We start from the raw sequence: 13,448 nt of genomic DNA on the forward strand, positions 1-13,448 counted from the left end.
GGTGGTAATTTTTAATTTGCTGCTTAGCAATAGGACTAAATTTACTGGCAAACTTTTCTCTACTGCTTGTTTGTCAGGGTGATTTAAAATGAGGTGAATATGCTATATCACTTGAAAGTAATGTAGCATATCAAACGCTCAGTAGAAAAGATCACATGAACATTTCTATATTAACAAATGAAGATATTTACTTTAAAAAAAGTATTCAGCTCACCAGAGTAAGTGCTTGTGAGCAGTTACAATTCAGACAGACAATCTTTTTCTGTCGTCTGTATGGTGAAAAAAAAAAACAGCCAATCAGTCAGCATCATCAGTATTGAGTTCACACACAGCTTTTTCTGTAATCTTCACCATAAACGATTTCATAGCAGACTTCCTTACACTGTCTACTGAGAAAATTTGGAGGTAAAATATCTTCCTTGTACATAGAGATGTTTATGTGATATTTTCAAATAATCTTTTTAAAGATATACTGAATCACTTTCAATTGATTTAGCAATATATTGTTCCTTTAAAGGGAAGTAGACACTAAAACCTACAGCTCCAAAGTAGGGTTTATAAAATAAACCACAATAAAAAGGTATATTCAGCTATTAAAAAAATGGATATGAGCAGGAATAAAACTTGCACAAACAGATTGTGCACAATTGGTCCCTAGGGATAGATTTTTACTGGCTGATAAAGACAACCCCCTTAGCTTGTTGGCAAACAGGTACACACCTCACAAAAAAGTAGCTTCTATATTTTAACATACCCTCTTTTAGGAACACCTATAAAAAATGAGTTTTATGTCACTGTACACAAGTATTCTATGTTCAGTTCTACAATGTGGGCACGTCAGTTGTAAACTTAGCAGCTGTTTGTAAAAACAAATCTGCAGTTAGACTTTTAGTTAGTACTTTAGTAAGTTTATAACGGACATGTGATCATGCCCTGATTAAAATAAATAAATTATTCCTAATTAGTAGATTTTTTTAACCTCTTGATTCAACATTTCAAACTGTGTTCTTCCAAGACAGAAATAATAATAATAAAAAAATAAAAAAAACATTAATAGGACAGAACACACCACATAAAATATTTAATTATGTGTTGTGAAATTTTGAAATATTATTTCATCATGTATTGTGACTTTTTCCAGTAATTTAACTGAGAAAATTTGGGTTTTTCAAATCTTGTAAGGAATTAGATGTGTGCATTCCAGACTTCACAAGCCTAACCCTGCTACATTTCACACAGTGATTGATTTATCACTGTAGTAGCTCTTCTTTTATAACTGTCCAAAACAAGGTGTTTGCCCCTCTTGGGTAGTGATTTTATTTTTTACACATAGGAACGCACACACAGTTTTTTTACACATAGAAACGCAGACACAGTTATATACAAAGGGTTTTGTCTTTTTCGACAGAACATACATGCACTATTCTACATTTTTTACATATTTGTTTGTTCTGACTAATTTAAAAGGTCAAACCAATATTCTATAAACGTGTTTAACTATTCAAAACATTTATGCATAGAAAAATCTAGTGTACAATGTCCCATTAATTAATCACTTCTTTTGAAGATGCGCTGTAATTTACTTTTTAACCTAGCCGTGACATTCTAATATCCCGCGCTCCTACGGCCCACTTCAAAAGGATTTTTTTTTGGTGAGCTAACGGTTTGAACTGTTCTCCAGCTGTATGGCACTTTTTTTTGTAGCTAAGGCGCTGATTGGAGAACAGTTGAAACCGTTGACAAAAAAAAATCCTTTTTAAGTGGGCGCGGAGTATTAGAATAGCCCAGCTAGTTTAAAAAGTTACAGCGCATTTTCATTAGAAGCGCTATATTAAAGTCCCTATAAAATATTGCTTAGATTCCGGGCCTGATTAAAACATGTAAAGCTTACTATCACTTTAAGGTGTCCTGTGTGTGCATAGAAACATTAAAAAATGTGTCAAAAAGGTGTCAAAAAGACGAACAAAAATAAAATGATGCATTATACATATACGGGTACTTTTTTCTGCACTTCTATTTGGCTCTATCGCCTCCATTGTTTACAATGTTGCTCACCAGCAAGTATATGATTTGCAGCAATAACACATGAGTTTAAAATTGAAGTTGCTTTTTGCATAGCATTCCTACATTTTGCACAAATCGTGTTATATTGCAAGTGCATATATTTTCACGCATTGGCCGGGCAAGCCGTGTATATCAGGCTGAATAGCCTGATTTTGAATTACAGCTTAAATTTTTCAAAGTAAGTTTGCCTTGAGTTCTGTTCAAGCAATAGTGTGATAATAAAATGCTTGTGCATATTAACCCCTTTATGACCCTGTACGTTACTCGTCTTTCTATGGGGCTTGTGTGTTTATTTCAGGAAGAGAAGGTGTAACAGCGTGGTTTAAAAGGACAGAAAAACCGTTAACGACCAGCAAAGTACAGGGTACGTTGTGGTTGTTAAGGGGTTAAAGAATTTTATAATGTGCATTTAAGTAGTGTAAAATTGCAATGCTGATTCTGTAAAAAAATCTAAGCTTTCTAATGAAAAATGTTAAATTGAAAACATAAAATTGAAAAAGCTTTAGAATATGTTCATGAATAGGATTTATTCAACAGTTGGCACACATAACATATTTCAAATCGTATCTAAACTATTTTGCTTTAAGAAATTGTGTCTCCTATAAAGACATTAAAGTGAATGTAAATTTTGATGCTAAAGTGGCCGGTTTTACAGGGGCACTTTAATTCATAAAAATTTACATTTCACTCGTTGTGAAGAAATATTTACCTTTTAAACTTGACAGCAGCTCCAGCTTCCTCCGGTCATCGCAAGCCATTTCTGATGTCAGAAATGATGGATAGGTCATCCTCCAATCACGGCTCCCCCCCAGGGGGAATCAGTGTCTGATTCAACGCCATGATTGGAGGAAGCCGGATTCCTCATTTTAGACCCAGGAAGAGGCTTTGCGACGGGTGGAGGAAGCTGGAGCTGCTGTGAAGAATAAAAAAGGTAAGTTTTTTTCACAACAGGAGTGAAATGTAAATTTTGATGACTTAAAGTGCCCCTGTTTTTAATCATCATTATTAAAAACCGGGTACTTTAGCATCAAAATTTACATTCACTTTAAGTGGTGGGAGAGTAATATCAGGTGATAATCTGATAATGAAGACATTTGCCTGTTGCTACACAGTTGTATCTATACACTGAAAAAAGAAAAAAAAAAAAATAGGTGCAAACAACAAAATATATTATTTAATTCTTGAAATTGTAAACTTCTTATTCCAAATCATCAATATACCTCAGGCAATATGCAAACTGTATGTGATACATCACTGTACATTCCGGCCTAAATAACAAGTGGAGCGGAATTGTGAGATTTTTAGAATACACAAGTATACCACAAGCTTCTGTACGCTCGCATTACAAGTTGAAAGTAACGTTTTCTCGCACAAGCGCAAGTACTGCTCGATCATGTTACAAGAGTTCAAAGTAAACTGTGATTCCCATTGTGAAGTTATCAGACCTACCAGTCTCAAGATATACAAATCAATAATACAATGACCATTCAGCAATACAATACAAGTGTTTACATTGTACAGTGTGAGATTACAATAACAATTTTACAAGTGAAATTAACCTTTTCCTTCTTAAAGAAAAACAAACATGTAAATGAATTATTCATACATTTGAGCTGGGGAACTATGTGTATACAGTACATGTCTGTATGATATGCATTACAATGTAAATTTGTTCATTATACATTTTGTCTATCTTTGTTTATTGTAAAAAAAAACATGTTTTTTAATTTGGCAAGGTTTTGGTTTAGAAACAAAATTAAAGGGCTATGAAACCCTTTTTTTTCATGATTCAGATAGAGCATACAATTTTAAGCAACTTTCCAATTTACTTCTAATATCTAATTGGCTTAAAGGGTCAGTTAACACTAGAATTGTTGTTGTTTTAAAATATAGATAATCCCTTAACCTTTTAACGCCGTTATGCCGTTCTATTCCGTCATATTTACACTGGGCTTTAAAGCCGTTATGACGGAATAGAACGTCATATCAAACGGCTGTCCTGAAGCCTTCTGCGCTTCAAGGACTTGATCGCGGTCTGGAGGGCGTTCCTAGGGTTGTAGGGACGCCCCCCAGATGCGATCCAATAATTGAAATCTCGCGATCGTATGCACGATCGCGTAGTTTCAATTTGTCTACATCGGAACAGGTGTTCCGATGTAGACACTTTAACCCTGTCACGAAAGGGTTAATTACCAATTCCCCAGTTTTGCATAACCAACACAGTTATAAGTATACACATTTTACCTCTGTAATTACCTTGTATCTAAGCCTCAGCAGACTGCCCCCTTATTTCAGTTCTTTTGACAGACTTGCATTTTAGCCAATCAGAGCTGTCTCCATGGTAAATTCACGTGCATGAGCTCAATGTTATCTATATGAAACACGTAAACTAATGCCCTCTAGTGGTGAAAAACTATCAAAATGCATTTAGATTAGAGGCGGCCTTCAAGGTCTAAGATATTAGCATATGAACCTCCTAGGTTTAGCTTTCAACTAAGTATACCAAGAGAACAAAGCAAACTTGGTGATAAAAGTAAATTGGAAAGTTGTTTAAAATGACATGCCCTATTTGAAATCTGAAAGTTTTTTTTGGACTTGACTGTCCCTTTAATTCTCTTGGTATACTTTGTTGAATCAGCAGTAATGCACTACTGGGAGCTAGCTAAGAGCCAATGAAAAAAGGCATTTATGTGAAGTTACCAATCAGCAGCTCCTGAGTCTATTATACTTTTCAACAAAGGATACAAATAGAACAAAACAAATTAGACAATAGAAATACATTGTAAAGTTATTTAAAATTGCATGCTCTATCTGAATCATGAAAGAAATAAAAATGGGATTTATGCCCCTTTAACTGTACAGGATATTAATATATTGCATAGAAAAATGGCAGTAGCTTTTCACGGTTACAATAGTTTTAAACATTTCTCACACTGTGAAATGTGTTTGGTAAAAAGGCACCATTTCTACAATTGAAACTATTGAACCACTTCATTCTCACAAAACTGTAATCTCGCACTGTACAGACTGGGTCCTGCAATATTTTTTTTTTATGCCCAACTTGAAACACGGGGTTGGTGGGGGGGGGAAATATACTAGCTATAAAATCCATTAGTGCAATACACACCTATTTTCAACTTCAGAAGGCTGTTATCAGGTGTTGTTTATCCAGTAGTCAACTATGAATATGTCAAATGAGTATGTACCAGCCAGTGGTCTCACATGGTGGCAAGCGGGCTACATAGCAACATGATACTGCGACAGAGGTTAAATGCATGTAGCAACTCCCATATACATGTCACTAAACTGTCAGTTGTCAAAGCTGTTGCTACACTCAAATCACCTCATTTTTATATGGCTTCATTTTCAGCACATTATAGCGACAGTACTAAAATTAAATAGCGACTCTGTAGCCAAAATGTGCTTCACTTTTGTCATTTAGGCCTAAGTATATGAAAATTTTATCATTTTTTGTACAGTACATATCCCTTAATTTGATGCAAACTACCATAAATTATATGAGGTAGAATAAAATATTGTTATTACCCATAAACCTGCATTAGACATCAAAATGTGCAAGACACATAATTATGGAATATATATATATATATATATATACACATACACACATATACACAAAACATACATACACACACATATATACATACACACAATCATATAAAACGCTCAAGTGCATACATACTAAAACTTGCACAAGTTACATGTAGATAGATATATACTGACAGGAGAGGTACACAGATCTAATCATAATTACAAATAACAAAAGTATTTAGAATATTATATATATATATATATATATATATATATATATATATATATATATATATAATTAACATAGATTTTGATAGCAGATAAAAATAAAATGTTTGCAAGGGAAGTGCCAGTTTAATGACTTCTCAGGATAACCTTATTTATATCCCAGGCATCCTTTATTAGTGACTACCACCTCTACTGGAAGAGTATCCTACAAATTAAAAACCTTTTTAATAAAGTGCTCATGCAAACTTGAGATCATTACCCCTTGTATAGGTACTGTGCTTTTAAGAAAAAAAAATATATATATACTGTATATATATTCATTCTTAAAAGCACAGTACCTATACAAGGGGTAATGATCTCAAGTTTGAATGAGCACTTTCTTAAAAAGGTATTAAAAAAAAAAAAAAAATATATATATATATATATATATATATATATATATATATACACACATATATATATATATACATACACACACACACAAGCACAGTTGGCAGGAAAAGTTAGACATGCACAACTGTCAAACCTATACCCACATCTCCTACATACGAGACATGCTAACATGAGTAAAACGCTAGGATCATGCTAGAGAGCGAATATACACATGTAGAGGTACACACGTGTTTATCAATAAGAGGAACTGCCTTACAGGCATTTACATTAAAGTCAATAACTGTGTAGCGCACACTACGTAGTTGGAAGCCTCTCGCAATGCGTTGCAGCCTTTTTGGCAGCCAAGGGGTTAAGCTCTCACCTCTCCATAAGCACACCATAGTCTACCTCTCATTACAGGGGTACAAACAAGAGAATATGACAAGAAACAACAGGAGCCCTCTACAAACATGTTGTGCACCCATCATACTCACAGCTCAGCAGCCTCGGGATCGTGCTGTCTCTTTTCAGCAGATACTCTCTCCCGTTGATGTCACTCTCTCAGTTCGCAGTCGCACAGTCCCAATGCCTCTGTCTCTGCTCTCAGCACGGTAAGAACTACTCCTCCTCCTCTTTGCTGTCAGTGAAATAAGTATTTGCACTTAATTTTGCTTCTCTTCCCTGTATTTCTTTACCCTACTCTCCCCTTGGCATATATATTTTTTTTTCTCGCTCTCTCTCTGAGAATCTCTTCCTACCCTTTCTCCTGTTTCCCTCTCTGTGACTCTGATCCTGTGGGTGTGAGTGTCTCTCCTGGGATGTAATTGCTGTTTCCTGCCCGCCCCCTGCTGTGTATGTGTATATGAAAGTGTTTGTGTATTTCTATCGCCAGTCCATTAGCACCACTTTTTTTTATTATTTACATTAAATTAATGTTATATATTTTAACTCATGCTCATATAAAATGAAAACGCCACCGTTCATTCAGATGCTTAATTTATTACCCACAAGTGTTATGTTTGCTTGAACTCCTGCAGGTTTTAAAGTGATACAGTTCATGTGTTTGTGTCATGCTTGTATTTGGTGTGTGTACATTTTCAAGTGGTTTGTAATTAATTATGCATTTTATAAGTGCATGGATGTTTATCAAACATTAATTAATATAAAATGTTAAATAGATACATGTTTTTTGTGCATGTGTAATATCTATATAATACACAGACAACACGCAAAATCTATGCAATCTTAAAATCTTATTTATTTTCATCTACTCAATAACACTTGCAGTCTAATTTGCCTATTTAATAGAGTAACAATCTTTACTGAATTAAAAAAAAAGTAAATAAATAAAGCAAGATTATTTTTATGTATATATATATATATTTATGCATTATATAAACTATTGAACTACTGTGTGTATCTTTAAATGTCATACTAAACACTGTGTCAATATATATGTTTAACTGTCTAAAAGTCTGTCAGTACATATGAGTACAGTATTTGTCTGTGAGAGAAGGCTTGTGTATGGATAGCTGTATGAATGTCTGGGTGTGTGTCCAGCTAACAATTAACAAAGGGCCCTGGAAAAAAAAAACAACAATGAACAATGTGTCTGTGTGAGGGGGGAATGAAGAAAAGCCTTTTGTTCCTCTGTCCATATGATGCTCACAAACCCTATTACAGAGAGCAGCAGGAAATGGCTCAGTCCTTCTACTCTAGGGGGGGAGGGGGCACATTCCTGCCCCATGAGGGACACATCAAAGGAAAGGGTTGAAGCTTTCTGAGGCCCCTATACCCCATAAATCTACTTTAACTTTTTAAAATACTGATGAGACTGGCTGCTCTTTACAGCAATAAAATTGTTACTGAATTTCCATTGTAAAAAGCACCAATGTTTCTCTGCCTTTTCAGGTATTTACAGAGTAATAATACAATATGGACATGTGACTGTTCTGTGTTTGTGAACTAGAATAAGGGTACTATGATAACCTTGTAAATAGCTGAGCTGAAGATCAATAATAGCAAAGCAAAGAATGCTGCAAAGCTGTTAATTAACACTATGTAAAAAGTGTGACACACTATTTGGACTGTCCTCTCCATGTCATGTTAGGTGTAAGTATTCTCACTCTATACATTGAAAAGAAAAATACAAAAAAACTATTTTTAGACCATATATTTAAGCATGTTTTATGAAGTTATATGAATGTGATACACCCTATTTCACAATAAGCTTTATTTCTGTTTGGCACATTCTTTAAAAGGGGCAGAAGAATAGGTGAATGCAGCAGGTGCAAGAACACCGGGGCCCATAATTTAATTTCTTTAATTGTATTTATTTTGTTTGCTAAACTATTTATTTTGTGTGTGGGCATATATGCATAGTGTATAGCTGTCATAAAGGAGGCAATAGGGTCCATGCCTGTGATTTGAGGCTTTACATAGATTTCTAGATGGCATAAAGAGAATTTAAAGGGACATTAAACCCAAAAATGTTATTTCATGATTCAGATAGAGATTACCATTTTAAACAACTTTCTAATTTACTTCTATTATCTAATTTGCTTCATTCTCTTGATATTCTTTCCTGAAAAGGATATCTAGATAGGCTAAGTAGCTGCTGATTGGTGGCTGCTCATAGATGCCTCATGTGATTGGCTCACCCACGTGCATTGTTATTTCTTTAACAAAGGATAGCTAAAGAATTAAGCAAATTAGAATATAGAAGTAAATTGTAATGTTTAAAATTGTATTCTCTATCTGAATCATGAAATACATTTTTGGGTTTTAATGTCCCTTTAAGCAATATGTATCTGATCTGCTGTCTCACTTGGGCTTACAGCTGGCATATTGGGGCTGCTGGAACAAAGTACCTGATTGTCTTGTGTTGTCTGACCTGCTCCCCAGTTTTTAGGGACTGCCGCAGCTCTGCCCTGGACACGCCTCTTCCCACCAGCCATGCCCACAGTCCTCTGCAGCCACATTGCTCCTCCCAGTGTGGCCCATACAAAATGCAGGTGGGTCCGTATTCAAACAATTTTTAACCTATGCATCCTGGAAAGCCTCAAGTTAGGATAGATGGATCTGAGTTATCATGGCCTGATTTTTTAAAGCACTCTGATTCGGTGAGATTATCTAAAAATATACATCAGTGCTACAAGGTTCTTCCCAGCATTCGGGACATTCCAAAAAAACATATTAAAAGCACAAAGTTTCATTTATTTTTTTTCTAAAAAAAAAAACACTAAGAGAGGTAGCGCTAAATGCACGAATATGGTTTAATCTAGATCAATATATAAATAATGTAACATTTACTAAAATTAGCAGAGTGTGGATACATTAATGCAAAAAGCATATGGCAAATAATTAAAAAAATAAAGAACAGGGACTTCTCCCTTAAGCAATAGCTAAAAATAGAATCTGGAGGCCAAAAATCAATTAAAACCCAGGCTAATGAATGTAACAGGCAAGCTGAAATAAGGGTGGTGACCTTATAATCTCCGTGAGAAGGCTCAGCAAACAACCACCAAAACAGAGGGGAGAAGCGATAAATAGCGCAATGGCAACAAAGTTCCAACTGTTCACGGTGAACACCACTGTACCAGAATACCTGTAACTTTAGATGAGAGCGTGGAATTGCAATTTGTTTTGCGGTTCCTCTTGGCGTCTATCGATGAATCTCTAAGATACAGTCTTGATATCAACTATGTCTTAGAGATTCATCAATATCCTATGCTGTAGTGCTACAGTTATTCCACTAACGGGATCAAGAATCAGACTATATATTCAAACGTGACGGAGTCGGAGTAACGTGATCCACACGCTGCAGTAGTTGTAATAGGTTGTCCTCCTGGACGCGGACAGAGCCGCCGAGAGGAAACGCAAAATGAACTGCAATTCCACACTCTCATCTAAAGTTACAGGCATTCTGGTACAGCAGTGTTCACCATGAACAGTTGGAACTTTGTTGCCATTGCGCTATTTATCGCTTCTCCCCTCTGTTTTGGTGGTTGTTTGGTGAGTCTTCTCACTGAGATTATAAGGTTACCACCCTTATTTCAGCTTGCCTGTTACATTCATTAGCCTGGGGTTTAATTGATTTTTGGCCTCCAGTTTTTATTTTTATCTATTGCTTAAGGGAGACATCTCTGTCTTTTATTTTTTTAATTATTTTCCATATGTTTTGCATTGATGTATCCACACTCTGCTAATTTTAGTAAATGTTACATTGTTTATATATTGATCTAGCTAAACCATATCCGTGCTGTTCTTTTTAGTCTAATTTGTGTTCTATCTTGCAGGGTTTAACCGAGGTAGCAGGGTATTATCTTTAGCGCTTTTATCTATTTTGTATATATAACCTTATTTATTTATTTTTCTAACATAAGTCTTGCGTCCTTAGCCAAAGGGCTAATCAGGGACATCCCTTGGGATGTCAGAAGTTTTCTCACAGGTCGGTGAAAGACACAATAGTTATATCAAAAAGGTCAGGGATCTGGGAACTGAGAACTGGAAACAAAATAATAAATCTAATATACTGTATATCTCAAATTACGCCTGTCATAAATAGAAGGATACGGGGAAAAATGTTTAGCCGCACATCAGGCATTTTCTTTCCCTATCCTATCTATGACTGGCGTAATTTGAGATCTATATTTGATTGTGTCTTTCATCGACAGAGTAGAGAGTTGTCCATTCCCTATTGGCTCAACTTGAGCAATAATAGTCACATAAAAGGCAGTTTGATAGGGATCTTTTCAGTCGGTGAATAGACTATAGAGGGTAATCTGAGGCTATTTAATGCTGAAACTGTCCTTATTGTTTATTGATTGATGAAAATATTGATGAGATACATGTGTGAAAGGATAGGGATTAAATAATTTTTTTATATTTTTAATAATCTTATTTACGTTTTATGAACCATAAAACATAAATATGACAATTAAAAACATGTCGATTTTCTTCTATTTTCATTTACGTTTATATAATATGGATATCTAGCACCCACCACTTTGATACTTTTGTAGAGGGTATAGATTGAGGTTGTACCTAGGGTTGCCACCCGTCCCTTAAAATACAGAACACTTATAAGTTACACATGATGCAGGGTGTGCAGGGAGGAATATGAATAGTGCTGTCCAGAAACACTATACATGTTCCCCCTGCACACCCTGCAGTATGTGTAACTCATAAGTGTCCAGGAAAACATGGCTGAGGTGGCAACCCTATACCGTAATTATATATACTTTACTTTTCAATCTGTTAGTCTGGGTTTTTCCTTAGGATTTCCCATATAAAAATTTTAAAGTAGTGGCAGTAGAGATAGTTTGGTATGGGTGGCATTAAAGTGGATCTTGGGCATTGCTTCTGAGTCTAGTATAGACAAGAGAGTGTTTGTTAACCCTTGTGGGTGAGATAAGTCACAGGCTTGCTTGGAGAGGCTAGACTGTGACAAACTGTTAACCCTTTTTCTTTGACAAACTGGTAATGGCTGCAGGGTGTGTTAACCCCCTGTACCTTACAAACTGGTGGCTAGCAGTGGAGATATTTCTATTATTAGATTTTAGTACTTTGTGGATTTGTTAGTTTGGAAATCCAAGTACTTAAAAGAAATTGTGAATCTTACAATTTCCAAACGCCAAAACTCAGTTTATTATATAGTCACACATCACAAACAGTTCCCCACCCTATTTTTTGTTTTTTTCTTTCCTTTTATTTTTTACTATGGAACAGACATATAGGGCTCGATTTATCAAGCCTCTACGGCAGCAAGTTCTCTCAAAAACTTGCTCGCCGTGATTTATCAAGCAGCGGTCACCAGACCGCTGCTTCCCTAACATCTACGCCACCTCTATTGTGGCGAAATTCAATCTCCTCGGTCGAGTCCGACCGAGGAGATTGACAGCTCCTGCCCGCGCGTGATTGGCTGTGCGCGGGCAGGGGGCGGGATTGCACGCAAGCGCAAAATTGCGCTCGTGTGCAATGGCAAATACCTGCGGGTAATTTTGCCCCGCCACAGGCGAGCAAGATATGTAGACAATACCAGCTGCCAAGGGACCAGTATATGTTCCAATATATATATATATGAGTATATGTGTTTATATGTGTATATATGGATGTGTATATACATATTTATATACATAAATACACATGAATGTATGTACATACACACACACACATATCTATATATATTTTTATATATATATATATATATATATATATATATACACACACACACACACACACAATTTTAGCAAAAGGTTCTTTAACTTCTCTATTATACAAAACCTTTACACTTTCTAAATTTTAGGAACAGGTTCTTAAGAACTGGTGAGAACAGGCTGAATCACACCACTGATCATATACCTTGACATATACCATATCACTTTTGACCCTTATAAAAAAAAAATCTATTAATATTTATATGATATGTTTTTATCAGAAAAAGTATATATTAGAGTAATAGTTTAATTTAATGTGTTTGGTGAACATTTGTTGGAAACACTTTACGCTAGATCTTCAGGCACGCTAATTCGTTGAGCGTAAATTCGGTTTGTGCTTGAGTGCAACTGTTTACTTTCAACTTGTAATATGCAAGCTAGTTATTGCGGTCCGTATATTGGTTATCGCAAGCCGCCCTAACATTAGCGCACTATTTGTAATCTAGCACATGATATATATATATATATATATATATATATATATTTTAGATTAGTAATATCTCTCAAATATGTTTAAAAAATATGATTAAAAAATTCCAGTTTGGCATGTAATGTGAAAAGGTAGGTCACCCCTGCTCTAAGTGAATGGCTTGGTACATTCCAATAGTGTATGGCTGTCAGCATTGTGTTAACAAGGAGCACAATGTATAAAGGCTGTGACACACTGCAAGCGATGCGGCGTGAGGCGAAGCAGCTGCTTCGCACCGCTTCGCATTGCTTCTGAAGTTCAAATATTTCATCTCTGAGCGCTCAGCTACGCGACCTGACGCAGCAGAGTGCTCAGAGATGAAAAGGCAGGACACACTGAGTGCACACAGCCGCATGTACACGCTGCGCGCCGCTCCGCTTGCAGTGTGTCACAGCCTTTAAGAGTAAACAGCTAAAACATGTATAGCAGTGCAGTGATACACCTATGTATAGATGTTAAGTAGGTTTCAAATAGATGAGGTTTGTGAAAATCGTTGAGGTGCCATAATAGAGCTAGGGTTTGGAGTATCATTGATATTTTATGGG

The 13,448-nt window shown here is 35.7% G+C and overlaps 1 protein-coding gene across 3 annotated transcripts in view; it reads right to left on the bottom strand.

The window, feature by feature from the left end:
- Positions 1 to 6,849, bottom strand: part of SOX13 (SRY-box transcription factor 13) — a 152,598-nt gene extending 145,749 nt beyond the window's left edge. For all 3 annotated transcript variants that reach the window (XM_053706710.1, XM_053706709.1, XM_053706712.1), the window contains exon 1: positions 6,711 to 6,849. The gene's annotated coding sequence lies outside the window, so the exon portion shown is untranslated. The remainder of the gene's footprint in view (positions 1 to 6,710) is intronic.
- Positions 6,850 to 13,448: the final 6,599 nt, after the last annotated feature.

The sequence above is a fragment of the Bombina bombina genome, chromosome 3 (assembly GCF_027579735.1).
Source record: "Bombina bombina isolate aBomBom1 chromosome 3, aBomBom1.pri, whole genome shotgun sequence".
Taxonomy (NCBI): Eukaryota; Metazoa; Chordata; class Amphibia; order Anura; family Bombinatoridae; genus Bombina; species Bombina bombina.